This window comes from Lagopus leucura, unplaced genomic scaffold (assembly GCF_019238085.1).
Source record: "Lagopus leucura isolate 7727_CA_CO unplaced genomic scaffold, USGS_WTPT01 Super-Scaffold_100002, whole genome shotgun sequence".
Lineage (NCBI taxonomy): Eukaryota > Metazoa > Chordata > Aves > Galliformes > Phasianidae > Lagopus > Lagopus leucura.
This window is the reverse complement of record NW_024962263.1, coordinates 28,535,450-28,551,183: the sequence shown is the minus strand read 5'-3', so window position 1 is coordinate 28,551,183 and position 15,734 is coordinate 28,535,450. Positions and strand designations below refer to the sequence as shown.

The 15,734-nt window shown below is 40.4% G+C and overlaps 1 protein-coding gene across 1 annotated transcript in view; it reads left to right on the top strand.

The window, feature by feature from the left end:
- The first annotated feature begins 10,883 nt into the window (after nucleotides 1-10,883).
- Nucleotides 10,884-15,734, top strand: part of MOCOS (molybdenum cofactor sulfurase) — a 210,452-nt gene continuing 205,601 nt past the window's right edge. Inside the window, exon 1 of the mRNA XM_042870227.1 lies at nucleotides 10,884-10,931. The gene's annotated coding sequence lies outside the window, so the exon portion shown is untranslated. The remainder of the gene's footprint in view (nucleotides 10,932-15,734) is intronic.

Here is a 15,734-nt window from a genome sequence, read left to right as displayed (position 1 = left end):
CCACAGCTGTGAGACCACGGAATGGCATTAGGCTGTAAGGAACATGAGTGTGATCTACTGGTCAGGGGAGATCTGTGCTGTAGATCTCTGCTTACAGTTTTTAAGTCATACTATCTGATCAGCTCAAGGGCATCCTGGTTCTGTACAATGGTGTATGGGAACTGCTGAGTCACGGCCTGAACCTCTGATTAATCACCTGAGGTGAGCCTTGAGTCAGCCAGAGGAGCACAGCTGAAGGCAATTCACCTGTGCTGCCGGAAGGGGTGAAGCCAGGCTCCACCCCTCCTGGACCTATTTAAGAGCTGGCTACCAGAGGGGAAGGATCTCTTCTGGAGATTCACTCTTTTGGTATCTTCTGGTGAGCTCAACCCAAGGGTAAGTTCTTCCACTTATTCTCTTTTTGTGATCCTTGTTTGCTTTGCCTTACTCTCTTGATTATATTGCGATTATAACATCTTGATATCTATTGATTATACACAATTATACTGTGATTATAACATCTTGGTTATCCAAATGGTATCTCAGCCACTCTTCCTATCTTTCCCCTCTAAAACTAAGGAGCAGGAACAAAAATCGTGAACCAGTTGGATCAGAATGGTGTCTGATCCTTAGCAGAGATCAGAGGCCATGCGTCAGTGGAAGGTGAGAGAATATGAAACCAAGCAATTCTGAAATAATACTTTGGAATTTTCTCCTACTGTTCTTTCTGGCTTATGTCGTGAAGTACTGAGGCTTTAAATCCCTTCTGAATGTTAAGCTTTGTGAAGTATTTTGATAACTTCAGCTGAGAAGTGCTGTATAAGCCAAAGTATTATTATTATTAATTGCTTTATTATACAGAATTCATAGATGTCTAGGGAGGGTTGGGGCTTATTTTGGCAGCCTGAAGACTGGCAGGGTTTGCACAGTATGGAATGATAGGCTTGGAGCTATTTTATTTTTTTATTTTATTTTTTTATTTTATTTTTTTATTTTATTTTTTTATTTTATTTTTTTATTTTATTTTTTTATTTTATTTTTTTATTTTATTTTTTCTGCATGTTGCTTGCAGAAATACACACTTCAGGAATTTCACTTTTCAAGTTCTTACATCATGAAAGAGATCTCCTTCTGCATCCCTAAGATAAATGCAGCTATCTATTTCTCTCCACTAGAAAGAGAGAAATTATATGAAAAGAGAGGATGTCTTCATCTATTATTACCATAAAACTGTCCCTGACCCTGCATACAATACAAGTGATCCCTCCGTAGGGTAGGAGAGAATGATTATTAGGGTTGTCTTTTATGACCTAAATGTACATAAATGGTACATTCCAATGCAACTCGCAGGATTTGTGAAGCAACTGCCTTTCACAGTAAGAAAGATTTAAAAAATCTGTAGCTTCTTCTGTAGTTTTTGTTGTGCTATATGCTTAGAATCTTTTTCATTGGTATCAAAAGCAAGGTTTTAATTCAAAGAGAGTTACTGTAATTGCATGACCTAAATGGAATCAAGCCTCTAATTATACATATTTCATAAATAAATGAAAGGGCTTCGCATATTCTTTGAGTCAAAAATATACAGAATCTATTACCACAAATACATGATTTTCTTTGCCAATATGGTTTTGCAAACAGTGGCATGGTGCTGTCTCCTTGCTTCAAGCTTATGTCTTTCTTTATTAACTATGAAAAAATTGGAACATGGGCTAGTGACAGTTTTCTTTATTTATACACAGTTTTAATGAACAAAGATGTAGCTTGTCATAATCTACAGCATTTTTATGGTGTTGCATGTGATTAGGTGCAGGGGGATGCACCAGCGCTTTTATTGACTGCCACACAGTTGCTGCTATCAAGGAACTCTTAGGGTACAGAAGAACACAGAAAGCCTTGGTTCTGTCTCAGGTGAGGTAGATTATCTTTTCTGCCAGCACCTGGCTGCAGCCTGCTGACTGAAGAACTCCTGTGATGTACATAGAGTGACTTCATTTGACTCAGCTCTGGAAAAAAAATGATGTGAAGCTGCATTGCAACATTTTTCCAAAGTGACAGCAGCTTTTCATTACAAATTCAAGTATCTGTGATCCTGGGAAGCAGTGGGCTTTTCTTGCTGTCAGCACAGGGCTATGAACACTGCTGCCAGAGCCATGCAGTAAGCAGGCTAAGACTGCCTGCATATAAAGAATTATCTATCAACAATTTTGGCTAGCTACAGAATAGCTGAGCTTAGTCTCAGGTATGTCATTCAGAGAGAAATCCCATAAGTAACTTCTTGTTGCTGTGGGTAATAGGTTTTCATCTATATTCATTATATTCATGTCACAGCCTTGATGAGATTGTCTTGATTTCCCCCCATCCTCCACTGCCTTACTTACAAAGCTTCCCCTTTCCTCTACTACTTCATTTGCTACTGTCTAGAAGGGCCTTGTAAAGTAAAATAAATAAATAAATGAAATCTGAGCAGTATCAACAAATTTCTCAGGCTTGCCTGTCAAGGTCTGACATTAACGCCTTTCCCTTATGTGACAGTTGGCAGGAAGATGTTTCCTTGTTTAAACGTGAGCTTTCCTTTTGATTCTTCCTGGCCTTTCACATTCATGCAAAATTTTTCTATTTCCTCCTGCTGTTACCAATTGCTCTGACTTTGAAATTGCTTCTCTTTCATATCCTTCCCGTAAATCCCCCAGTCCTTTGTTGTGTACTGTAAACAAGGGTGGACTGTTTCCAGTTCCCTGCTTGGATATTTTAGCACACTGAGGAACTGACCAAGGGCCGCCTGCCACTCAGGTGCTGTAGCAGGACATGTCCCTGTGCAGGGACACAAGCGAGAGACATCCTGGCAGGGCCATCCGTGTTAGCTTTGCCAAGTGTCAACTCCAATTACCAAAATGCCACCACCATCCAACATCTCAAAAAGGCAAACCCTTCTAGAAGTACCCAGAGTACTTCTTAATTGCTGCAGAAACTTCTTTCTTTTAATTTTTTATAAAGAGAAATATAAAAAATTTAAATGAAAACTTTCGAAGGGCATAGCTTGAAATGTAAGAATGCTTGGAGTGTTGATGCAGCACATCTGATTCCAAAGCCTATCCTATAAATCAGCTCAAGTTTTGCTGGGCAGTAATTTAATCTCATTTCTACTACACGTTTTCCTCTACTTGGCTCAGCACTGTAACTCTTGACTATTACAAACCACAGACTTGAATCAAACTGACTTCTTTAGACAGAGTCTAAGGAAGTGCTTCTGATGACCCTCACTGATGTCAGTCATCTTGGGAATTGGCTTTTGGTGTAAATCTTAGTCTTTTTCTATCAAAAAATAGACAATTGTCTATTTTTGGGTGTACAAAGGTGAAGATGTCCCTCTACTAGCTTGGGGATAAGGCTTGGGACAGCACTCTAGAGTCAGATTCACCAGATTTAGTTTAGTCCATTGATAATAAATATTTTTCTGTAGCATGCAACTGATCACCAGACTACATGCACCCTCTGCTGTAGATGACCCAGTGAACTTAGCATTTATAGCAGGTTTGTGCAATATGATTTTTAAGTCCCTGTTTTGAATTAGAGATTTGGGCACTATGCTGTAACAGTATAAGTACTAACTTTCACTAACTTCCACAACATCTGCTGGAGGAACTGGTTTCTTTCTACCAGATTTGATGTTAAGCTAATGATCTGAACAGAATCTGGTTGCCTATGGCATTAATCTCCCCAGCTTTTGTCTGTGATTTGTTCCTGTCGGATCAAATTGCTTCCTGGTGAGCTGAGTTCTCTAGATTTTTCCTTAATAGTTCCTAAGGGTTACTGGAAAGAGCCCACGAGGATGTCTGAAGATGACACTGCCTCTAAGCAGCAGCAGCCTGAAGTGCTGCACTGCCTCGTGCTGAAATGATGAGCCTCTGTGCCAACAGCCAATGCTCTGCCAGTGAGTCAGCCCTTTGCTCTTCTTGAGCAATTTAATAAACTGATGTGCTGATCTAGTCTGCTGAGGTTAAATGTCACACTCGATGGAAAATTTGAGTGGAGAATGGCATTAATACAACTGCTCCTCTTCACTGTCTTCCAAAAACCTCCCCTGCACAAAACAGCATGGTAGCCAAGAGGTTTTCTATTGAAGTCTGCTCAAAAGTACTTCTGAGGATTCTCCGACTAAGTGGAAATACGCCTAGGACTTACAAATATTTAGAATATTTAGAGACTCAAAACTCCTGCATGTTTTCCTAAAGGCATTTATAAAACATGAGTCCTGAAAGTCTGTATTTTCAGAGGTGCTTAAGGGTTAAATATTCTGTATTTTCTTTCTCCCAGTTCAGTTCTACATAACAGGCTGCTTCTAGGTGTGTGTCATGCTGGTCACTGGTCAGTGTATCATATCTAATCATCTTACTGATGGATCCTGAAGGTGAAGTAAGACTCCTAAACAAAATTTCTACAGCTGCAAATGATGGCTGCCATACCATTCAGAATTTACTGTAGAAGAGTTCTGGGTAGTTGAGATTGCATTGAAGAGTTTATGTGTGCTTTCAAAATTTCACAGCAGCCAAGTAGAAATCATTTTGGAAAAGGCCGATATTAAAAAAAAAAAAAAACAGCAATTATTATTTCATCAAAGCTTCCAGTCTCAAGCTGGAGGCAATATCTTTTCATGAGGTGTTTCCAACATTTTTTAGAATTACAGAATTCATGGGTAGATTTTATGTCAAAATCTCAGGGTAGACAGAGTAAGTGTTGTTACTCCAGTGAACTGCCTGCTACAGTCCTGAACCTATCTGCAAGAACAGAAAGGGATGTCAAAACTCTGTAAGAACAGGATTATTTTAAATTAACTGAAGTGAACTTGGTTTTCCCCACCATGCATTTGTACTTCAGACATTAAGGGTACAGGCATCTTCAAAGTGAAACTCCTGTGTTTGGAAATGAACAGTTCTGTGGAAGATCTTGTATAACAAAAAAATTTCATGAAAATGACTATTCGCAATACCTCACTGTGCTAACAGAAGTGGCAAAATTGTTCCATGGCATCAAATATAATTTAACTTTGTGTTGGAAGGGAGATGTCAAGTATATCTTTTAACAGACACTGTGAGTAGCTGAAAAATTAATAAAGAATAACTCAGAGCAAAATATTGAAAGTAATGAAGCTCAACTGGTAACTAGATGATCATATAATTGTTTCTCATTGTTTTTTGGTCTGCACAAAAGATTCTGAATTTTTCAAGTTGAACTATCAGGTGATCATAGAAAAATTTTAAGAATGGGAAGTGGGATGAAAAATATTGCTGCATATTTTGGTGCACATTTAAATCTGCAAAGCCATTTCAAAGGAAGAGAGTATTAATTTTTGACAAAGCTGCCAGCGTGTTAAAATGTAACTGCTGGGAATGGGTTTTGGTAGTTCGTCATAGCAGGTATAAATCGTAAGCTCTGTGGTCAGAAATCGCACATACATGGATGTGTTGCATCTATTATGCAGTACAGAAATCTTCTCTACATTTCTGTATGTGGATATGTGAAACGATTTGGATTTCGTAACTGTGGAAAGCTGTTTGCCATTTAAAGTCAGCATCACTAAGCCTCAACCAGCAAGATTATAGCTCTCCCATCCATATTAATAATTCAGTGTGAAATATCTTCATGACACTTGTAGCTCTGTCAGAGATTGAAAATGTTTATATTTTCTGGATACATTATATTAAAAGTAAAAAGTGTTATTATGCTGCAAGCATTCACAAATTCTAGTTGTGGTGGATGCACTCTGATTTGAAACCTGTAATTTTAAACCTAGCCTTGCATTATGAGTCACGTTGATTTCTGTGTGCAGTACTGTGGGTAACAGGTGTCTCGTGATAAAACTGCCCTGTCTGGTTAGGTGATGAGGGTGAGGACAAGCAACAAAACCTGAATCCCAAACCAGACTCATTTCTGGTCTCCTTATGGCTTTGACATTCGTCTGTGTTGGGTTTGGTCCCTCTGCATCTCCATCAAGAGTATCTTTCTGACTCTTGGGATGCCAGTGGGTGCGAACAAATGTTTTCCCTGAAATCTGCTTTGGCTACAAGGCTGTCAACCTGTTGTGACTTAGTGACAGACAGCCTTGCTCCTATTTGTCAAACTCGTGCACATCACCTTTGCAGCACAGCCAGCCTCCTGAAAGCAAAGGCTCTTGTGATCAAATCTCCCTTTGAACTTCTGGATTCTACTTAGCAACAGAAAGTTTTGTCATGCTTTTGCAGTAAATCATATTCTAAAAACCCTTTGAATGTAAAATTTTATTGCAACACTTGCAGGAACTGTATGCATCCATTGAGTCTCAGTGCTTATGGCCTAAACCAGGCATGTCCAACCTGCAGCCCAGGAGCTGCAATGCAGCCTGGCCCCTGCCCCATGCTATGCAGGCAGCAGCTCCTCCCTGCTGAGCCAAACTGCCATTTTGTAACCCTGTCTGGGCTGAAACCAGGACACAGGGAGGGTGCAGTGCAGTGCCAGCTCAAGTTATGGCAAATTATTGTATGCCTTTTCACACACTGGCTTGTGAACGGAGAAAAATATGCAGCTGTGCCTTCCATTGTGATACAGGATTTTGAAAATAGGTTTCAAGACCGCAGAAAAAATCATCAATTTCTTGGTGTCTTTGCAATTCTGTTTTCAGTTTACATAAATAAATTGCCTGTGAATTTTCAAATGCAACATGTTGAGTTGCAATCAGACGTTCAACTCAAGAATCTGATCATGTGTCCTTACTAGACTTTTATAAGCCCTATCTCACCAGAGAAAAATATCATTTGCTTCACAGCCACATCTTATTAGAGTCATTGTTTTTTGGCAGTGTGTACATTTCTGAACGAGACAAGAAGAGTAAAATTTCATCAAAAATCTCTGGTGAGCACCTTGAGACCTCACTAAGGATTGCAGCCACTGCCATTGAACCAGACTGGTGTGTTAGTTTCACAAAAGCAAGATCACATGTCCTACTAGTTGTATGGGTTTGTTGCTTTCCTGGTTTTTTTTCTTCTTTGCTTTAATAAAAAGTTGTACCCATTGGCATTTGTTGACACTCGCTGAATATTTATAACAACCAAATGTGGATGTGAGCACAGGGAGGTGGTGGATGGTGCCTTTCAGCAAAGGCAACAGCAACAGTTGGTCATTTCCACTGGTGCTGATTTTGACAAGCATATTATGCAGGATCTTGTTCATCACTGGTGAAAATGCAGAGCTAATGGTAGTACCTATGTTGAAAAATAGTATTTTGTAGCTGAGAATTTGCTCTATCAGTTACCGTGCTCATTTTCTCAGTTATAGCTTGGAAATAAACATTAGGCCAACACAGATGCAGCCCAAGGCAATTGCTCTTCACTCATTGCAGCCCAGGCAAGCCAAAAGGTTGGACACTCATGGTGCGAAAAGATTTCTGTCCCAGAGGCTGTAATGTAAAGCACCCTACTGAACAGGAGTGTGGAACTGGGGTACAACATGACAGCTGTGCAACTATGCCAATCTAACCATAGCTGTGATTTGTTATTTGTGGTCAATCACATGCAGCTTGAGGGTGCAGAGGTTTATAGGGCTACAACTCTGCCAGGGTTGCATCTTTGCCTCCATACCCTGCTGGGGTATTAGAGGATCTCTTCCGTTCACTTCCACTAAAACTTTATTTTCATGCTTGCTTCCGCTACAACTTGAGTATGTTTGCTGGGGGTTTGTCCACATAAAGGGCCTTAAAGACTTTTTTTTTTTTTAAATGAAAGATTGCTGCTGTCAAACAGTCTAAACATTTCACAATAATCAGCCTTAATCCTGAAAAGAAATATGACTGTTTTTATTACTAATGACAACAATCCATTTATGGAACAGAAAATCAGATGTCAGGGAAAAAACAACTTTTCTTTTTTCCTTCCATGCAATTTTGAGTACTGTGGGATTGTTTGTTTGTTTGTTTTTGTTTGTTTGCTTAAATGTGCTACAGCACCAGGATAAACTAGAAGTTGAATCCTGATATTTGCCATATATGCTTCATCAGCTTTCTGTATCTGGTGTGCTCAAAGAGCCATATAAGAAATAGGTTTCTTGTAACTAATTGTAAACGTGATGGGCTAGATATGTTCAAGTTTTTCCAATAGCAGTAAGTAACACTTTACTGTCAGTAAGCAATTGCATACAGTTTCCAGTGCACGTTTTTCTCATCAATCAGTTACCTAATCACAGACTGGAGAATTGTGTACAGACATCAGGATGTCTCCATAATGAGCAAAACAGTTCTTATTTCATTATTCTGTGACAAGATACAAAAGGGAATACAGTGAGGTGAAAATTCATTTTGTGAATAATGAGCAAATAAGAAGGGGTATTTGCAGCAAGTGTGATTTAGGTTGCAGAAAGCTTGCAATGCTTTTCTTAAAAAAGGCTGTGCCTGTGGCATGCTCTGTGCAAACATGTAATGGCTGAAATCTTCATTTCCACCAATGCTTCTGGTATCAGCTGAGAAGTAGAGCAGGATCTAGCTGTCTGACAGCAAAAATTCTTCCTAGAGCAAAATCTCTCCATCCCAGGACCTTTCTTGTACTTTTCGTATATATTGCATTAGACTGGTTCTTAATACTCTATATCTCCACTTTGTATAATTCTAAATTACTTACCCATTTACTATAATGACCTGTCAAGTCCATAAACCTCTCCTCTTCATACACTAGATCAACAGCAAAAACAAAGCCCAAGCTCATGGCTTTCTACACTATTTGTCAACGTATTTTGCATGGCAAGCTATAGGCAATCCAGGAGGCTCCTAGAATGCATTGAGAATAACTTACTGAGTCAAGTAATAGATGACTCCACCATGGGGGATGCAATACAGCACCTGTCGCACCCATGAGTGCAAATGAACTGATTGGTGATATCAGGATGGGAGGCTGCCTGTGCTGTAGTGACCATGCTGTGGTGGAGTTCACACTCCTGGGGGATATGAGACAGACAAAGAGTAAAATTAGGATGCTACATTTTAGGAAAATTAAATTCCAGCTCTTCAGGAAGTTAGTCAACAAAACACCCTGGGAAACTGTCCTCATGAGCAGAGATGTGGAACAGAGCTGGAAGATCTTTAAGGGAGCTTTCCTCAGGGCACAAGAGCTCTCCATCCCCAGGTGTAGCGTGTCAGGAAAGGAAGGCAAAAGACTGGCGAGGCTGAACCAGAACCTGCTGGTCACACTGAAAAGCAAGCAGGAAATGCACAGGCAGTAGAAGCAGGGGCAGGTACTGTGGGGAAGAGTATAAGGAAGCTGATAGTCTATGTAGGGATGGGGTAGGGAAAGCCAAGGCGGAAGTGGTTTTGACAAGAGGTGCCAAGAAGAACAAGAAAGGCTTCCACAGGTACTTCAATCAGAAAAGGAAAGTCCAAGAGGGTGTACCCCGCCAAATGAGTGACACAGGCAGACCGGTAACAACAGACAAGGAGAAGGCTGAGGTACTCAACAACTTTTTTGCCTCAGTCTTCTCTGATAACTGCTTGTCACACAGCCCTCAAACGATTGTTTCAGAAGGAGGGGATTGGGGAAGCAGCATCCATCTCACAGTGAGCAAATATTAGGTTTGTGATGACCTGAGGAACCTGAACATCCATGTGTTTACACATGTGAGGTGTAGTCAGCACACTCAAGGGACAGGATACCAACCAGAAGGACTTAGACAGGCTTGAGCAGCAGTCCCAGAACCTCATGAGGTTCTACAAGTACGTGGTCTTGCACCAGGGTCAGGGCAACTCTGTCTGCCAATACAAGCTGGGGGATGAAAGAACTGAGCACACCCCTGTCAAATAGAACTTAGGGATACTGGTGGCTGGGAAACTGAACATAAACCAGCAATGTGCCCTCACAACCTAGAAAGCCAACTGTACCCTGGGCTGCATCAAAAGAAGCATGGTCAGCAGGTTGAAGGAAGTGATCCTGCCTTTCTGCTTTGTACTGAGGCCTCACCTAGAGTACTGCATCCAGTCATGGAGTCCTCAGCACAGGAGAGACAAAGACCTGTTGGAGTGCATCCAGAGAAGGAACACAAAAATGATCATGGGGATGTATATAATAAATATTAGGTCAGTATCTGAACCAGTGATTCACACCTGGTGAAAAGGTGTGGCCAGTTCTTGAGAGCATAGGTGCAAGCAATTCACCTGTGTTAACTTCATTTAAGAGATGGTAGCCAGGAAGGAAATATCTCTACTTGGAAATTGCTTTCTTCCAGGAGTTTTCTAGCAAGCCCTTATCTTTAGAATGGGGTGAGTATAACCCTTTCCTATTGCTGGCTTGTGACAAATACCTTTATTGGGTTATCCTAAAAGCAGTTAGAGGTACCTGCGCTACTCTGAGGAAAGAGTACCTCTCCTGTGAGGATGCACTGAAAAAGCTGGAGCTGTACAGCCTGAGGATAGGAAACTCCAGAGAGACCTGATAGCGGCCTTTTAGTATCTGAAAGGGTGCTATAGAAAAAAGGGGACAGATTCTTTTGCAGAGTCTATGGTGGTAGAACAAGGGGAAATGGTTTCAAACTTAGAGGAGAGATTATTTAAGTTGGGTACAAGAAACAGAAGGCTTTTACAGGAAGTGCAGAACAGGCTGCCCTGTCCCTGGAGATGCTTAAGGCTAGGCTAGACTAGGCTCTGAGTATGCTGGTGTAGCTGCAAACATCCCTGTTTGTTGCACAGGAGTTGCACTAGATAGTCTTTAAAGGTCCCTTCTAACTACTAAGGATTTCATGATTTTTATATTGCCCTTGTGTAGTGGAAATTCAAGTCACAGCCAGAAACAGTGATTGAGCACCTGGTGGAAAGGTAGGGCCAACCCAGAAGAGCTCAGGTGCATGCAATGCCATGATCCACTCCTTCCCAGACCTCATTTAAGGGTTGGCAGGGAAGGCAAGGGTATCTTGTTGGCTCCTTGTATGCCTGAGCCCTTCTAAAGGTAAGCAGTACCTTTCCTTTGTTTCTGTGGCTATTGCATTTGAGCAAATACTTGTTTGTTTTGATTTGGGACCTTGCTGCTCTGCTGTCATTGCTGCACTTTCTATTCTGTTATGCCTTGTCAGATCTCTTTGTTGAAGAGAGAAGACAGTAGAACATGCCTTGGGGTAGTTCACAGGGGTAAAGCAAGCAAGGGGTAACAGGTCTTGGAAATAGAAATTCATGGTGTGTGGACTTAGTGCAATGTGTGTTGTTTTTTTGTTTTTAAAGATAGTAGTGTCAACTGGTGTCATCACTATGAAAGATGACTGCTACTGGATGTCAGTGGCATAGTGGAAGTAAGCACAAATTAGCGGACCAGAGCTGGGTGACCTTTAAAAGTACCTTTCAGCCTTAGCTATTCTGACCTGTTTAAGGCCTTAGTTTTTCTCTTTTGTCAGGAATATCTTTTCTGCCTAGTTGCAACCAGTAGAGATTCTGCGTGTGCTAAGCATGGTACTATTGGCTTCTATAGAAGTGCAGCTTATTAGAAATATAGTTAAAAAAATGTGCTGTAGGGGACAGAAAAAGGTTGTGCAATCTATGTTCCTGCCCTAGGACAAGCTTTTGTTGCTTGCCAAGCTATCTGAGAGCTGATGCTGACAGCCAAGCATTAATTATTTAGAAATATTTTGCTGATCATTGGAGTTAATTATTAGGGAAGCACATTGAGAGCAGGTTGCTCAGGGCTGTGTACTTGCAGGCTTTGAGTCTCCCTAAGGTTGGAAGTTCCATTGGCCCTCTGAATGCTGCTCCAATGTTCTCTTTCATACAGTTCTTTATCTCTAGTCAGAATTTCCCTGGTTCCAGCCTGTGTCTATATTCTTTTGTCCTTCCAACGAGCACATTCCAACCCAACTTTTCTATGCTCTCCTGTCATACAGTGGCACTATGATGATCGTTTGTTATTTGCATGGAAGTAGACTGTGAAGAATCAATACTGGAGTCCCATTGCTTTTCTGTAAAGTGGCAAGAAGTGAGTGAATACCCTTTATAGATGAGCATATAATCTTCTGAGTTCTTTGCAAAGTGTGTGGAGGCTACTATTACTTGCTCCTTATAGGGCTTGCTAGAGAGAACAAAAGCATTGTCAAAGTGCAATGAAGTGACTACAGAAACCCTTTCCATATTTTTTTAACATCTAAGGAATGGAGGTATCACCTTTTGATATTTATGAAGCAAGAAACATTCACTCTGCTAAAACTTGGAATGAGCAAGTTTAATTGTTCTGTTACTGCTTTTGAGTCTTCATTTAGGAGAGAACTTGAAAAAGTCTAAGTATTCACACAGGCAAGAGGTTAATATGCATACCTCGTGGTACAATGTTCCTTTTAGTAACAGCATTTCTACGGTTTTGTGAACTTGCCTCTCTTGGCAATACCTGCCCAACAATTTATTTAACTAATATATTTACATGAACTGATTCCCTGGCTTCACTTGGTGTAGTGGAAATGCTAATTTACAGCCTGAGACAATAATTGAGTACCTGGTGGGAAGGCAGGGCCAACTGTTCAAGGTGCAAGTAATGGATCAAGGATCCACCCCTTCCTAGACCTCATTTAAGGGTTGGTAGTGGAAGTGAGGGTGTCTCTTGCTGGAGATCCCTGCATACCTGAAGCCTTCCAAAGGTAAGCGGTACTTTTCCTTCATTTCTGTATCTGTGGCTGCTGCATTTGGGCTCGCTCTCATTTGCTGTAGCTGAAGACTTTGCCACCCTGCTATTATCATCCCATTATAGCATTACACTTAGTAACCTGAGAAAAGGAAAAGTTACTCTAACTATGAATATGACTGGGGTAAATGGAAAATACATGTGGTGCTTACTTCAGAAATGGGTCCACCAGTAAGACTTTGATTACTCTTGTCATGTAGAAGTTTTATGGTAGCCCTTATGGAGATTCAGGACTGTATTAGACTTACATGACAGGATTTTGGTAGTGCTGCACTAGTAACCAGTAGCTCCCTTGGGATCAGAGGTCGTCGCCACAATACATTCAACATACAAAATGCAAACAGAGAGCATTCCGAATTAGTAATTCTTTACGTGTCCAGTGCTTCCAAGAGGACAATTTTCTAAAACCAAGAAGAAAGATTGTGAGGCCCTATCTTTATATGAAAGTTTGAATGGGAATTAGGTCCTTCAGATGAATTTATTTTAAGATCAGAAAGCTTCATCCTCAAGAAAAAGGGGCAATTCTGGTGGGGAAGACAAACCTTGGTTTGATAAGGAAGTGAATGGGAGTATTTCTCAGTATATGGAAATAATGAGGGAATAATACATGGCAATCAGTAAAAATAAATTGCTCTGGAATTGATAACAGAAAGCTAGAAATATGAGGGAAAATCAATGGCAGGTGTTTCGTACACATTTAGAATAAAAAAAAGTCATAGGGATGGCATTGACCCTTGCAAATCAAAACACATAAAATAAATTAAAAAAAAAAAAGGTATTTGGTGCCAGCTTCTGGTTTAAGAATGTAAGGCTGCAAGCTAAAAATATTCTACTTGATAGCAACAGTTTTTTTTCAATAGAGGTCTTTTGTTCACTTGGAAGGAAATGAGTAAGGTAAAGCTCATTCAGTAATTAGGTTTTGTGAAGTCATCAATTAGGCCAAAAATAATTATATTTTGGATATGTTATGCGTTCTAAGTGTATCTTTTAAGAACTATTGAAGAAAGAAGACTGAGGCTGTGTTTTTCTCTCCAAAAGAAAATTGATTTAGGCTTTAGGTTTCAAGAATTGGTCCCTCACTAGTTTTGAGAGTGCTACATTTGTGTGAGACTGCTGTGCTCACTGAGAATGGCAATGAATATGTTGTCTTATGACAAAGTTGTGATATAATGAAGTACTTCCAGTAATGAACTGAGTATGTATTTGAGAGCTGCGGATGTGGTCTCAGGGGTGTCTGTGGGGTATTACATAAGCTTTCAGGTGAGTGTGCTGTTAGAACTTCTCTGTGTGGATGGATAATGTGAAGGTGTATCTGATGTAGTTTCAGAAAATAATCAGCAGATTTTTAGTAGCAGTTAAACCCCATTTTTTTTTTTTAATGTGAAAAACATGAAAAAGACCCTTTTTTTTTTTTTTTCCCAAAGAGAATTTTCAGATTTGTGTGCAGATCCTGCAGTTTTCTGAATACCTGTATTTTTATGCTAAACTGTTAATTATAGTGAAGAAGTCACATTTGGATTCTTGCATTTCCTTCCTCCTCCGTTTCTTTTGCTACTGCTTTGACAAGAATTGTCTTGATTGTTTTTCTGAATGTATTCTAAAATTCTGTGAACAGTGGGAGAAATAAAACCTGGCTTCATTTGGATTTGTACACTTGTACTCCAACTCCCACTCTGTCACACACACCAGAAGGGAGCAGCCATGCCAAAGCCTCACATGCACAGGTTGCCTAGTGCCTTTCAGAGCATATGGTGATCTGAGGACAGAGATATGCTCACTTTCCCTGCAGTAGGAGAACTGGCTGAGGTTCCTCTCCTCTATCCAGCTCCTGATTCTTGTGATGCTTTCCTCATAGAAGCAAGCTGGCAAGCTAGTTCAGGAACTAGTTACAAATGGAAGGAAGAAATCTTTTCTTTCTGTGCAGAGCCTTCACTGTATTAAAACTGAGGCTAAAAATGCAAGTGTGCTGAATGCAGAAGTAGTAGTTGTGAAGTACTGGTTTTGTCCACGTTAAATTTGGTGAGTCTGAAACTTTAGGCTGCCTAGCATGCAGGCCTCAGAGCAAAGGAATTCATGTAACTTGGGATGCTTAAAGTGTTCATGTAATACATGTTGTGTGGTGTATTACCATAAGTGGAAACATGTTTATTCTGTGTTGATGTATCATACCAGATTCAAACAGTCATATCATCTACAAAATTGACTGTGCTTTTGCTTTGCTTCTGGTTTTGGCAGAAAATAACTTTGTAATCAACATATGGAGTTACAGTGTTGGTGATGATACGAATGTCATAATGTCCAGACAAGGTCCTGTAGAAAGACATCTGGAAATGAGACACAGTCCGTGTTGGTATACCTACCTTATCCATGAATACAGTCAAGGGTGAACCTATTTTTAGTGTTACAGGGATGCTCTTCGGTGCCTCGGAGTCAGGCCTGTATTCTTAAACTGGACAAAATCTCCTAATATATAAAGTAGGGAGTGCATTAGCACAGTGTTTCCTATCGGCCTTGCTTTTTAATTTTCTCCATTGCTTTTATTCTGTATCTTAAGTGAAAATCTTTACAGTGCTATTTGGACTGAACTTTGTTCTCTGCAGTTTCCTATTTCACTGATGATCGGTTGATAGCATTTCCAGTAAAGAGTCTATCTTACCAGAAGCCTGATGCAGATCCGCTCTAACGAGTTTTATTTTAGAACTGTGCTGGGGGGACATTTAACTCTCTGCAGATTGAGGGGTGCTCTCCAGAGCTGTGAATAGGAAATCCATTGTTTTCCCATTGAATTGGGAAAACCATTTGATGGTTGGAAAGCTTTTTATTTGTGAGGAAAATGGGAAATAAAAATTGTCATAGCCAGAAGAAGTTAGTGTGTCTATGGCTCTGGTTTATTCTATGAAGGAAAGGCTTTTAGCCAAACGGCTGCAGTTCTCTGATAATCAATACCATGCTACTGTTTTTGGCCAGCCACGGTCCCGTACATTGAGCACAGGGTATCTGTGCCAGATCAGCAGGATGAAGCAGCTACCAGACTTCAAGCATGAGGTGTGAGCCTCATGCTGTTCAGCAGCAGCCAAAGAAATATGGGGGGGG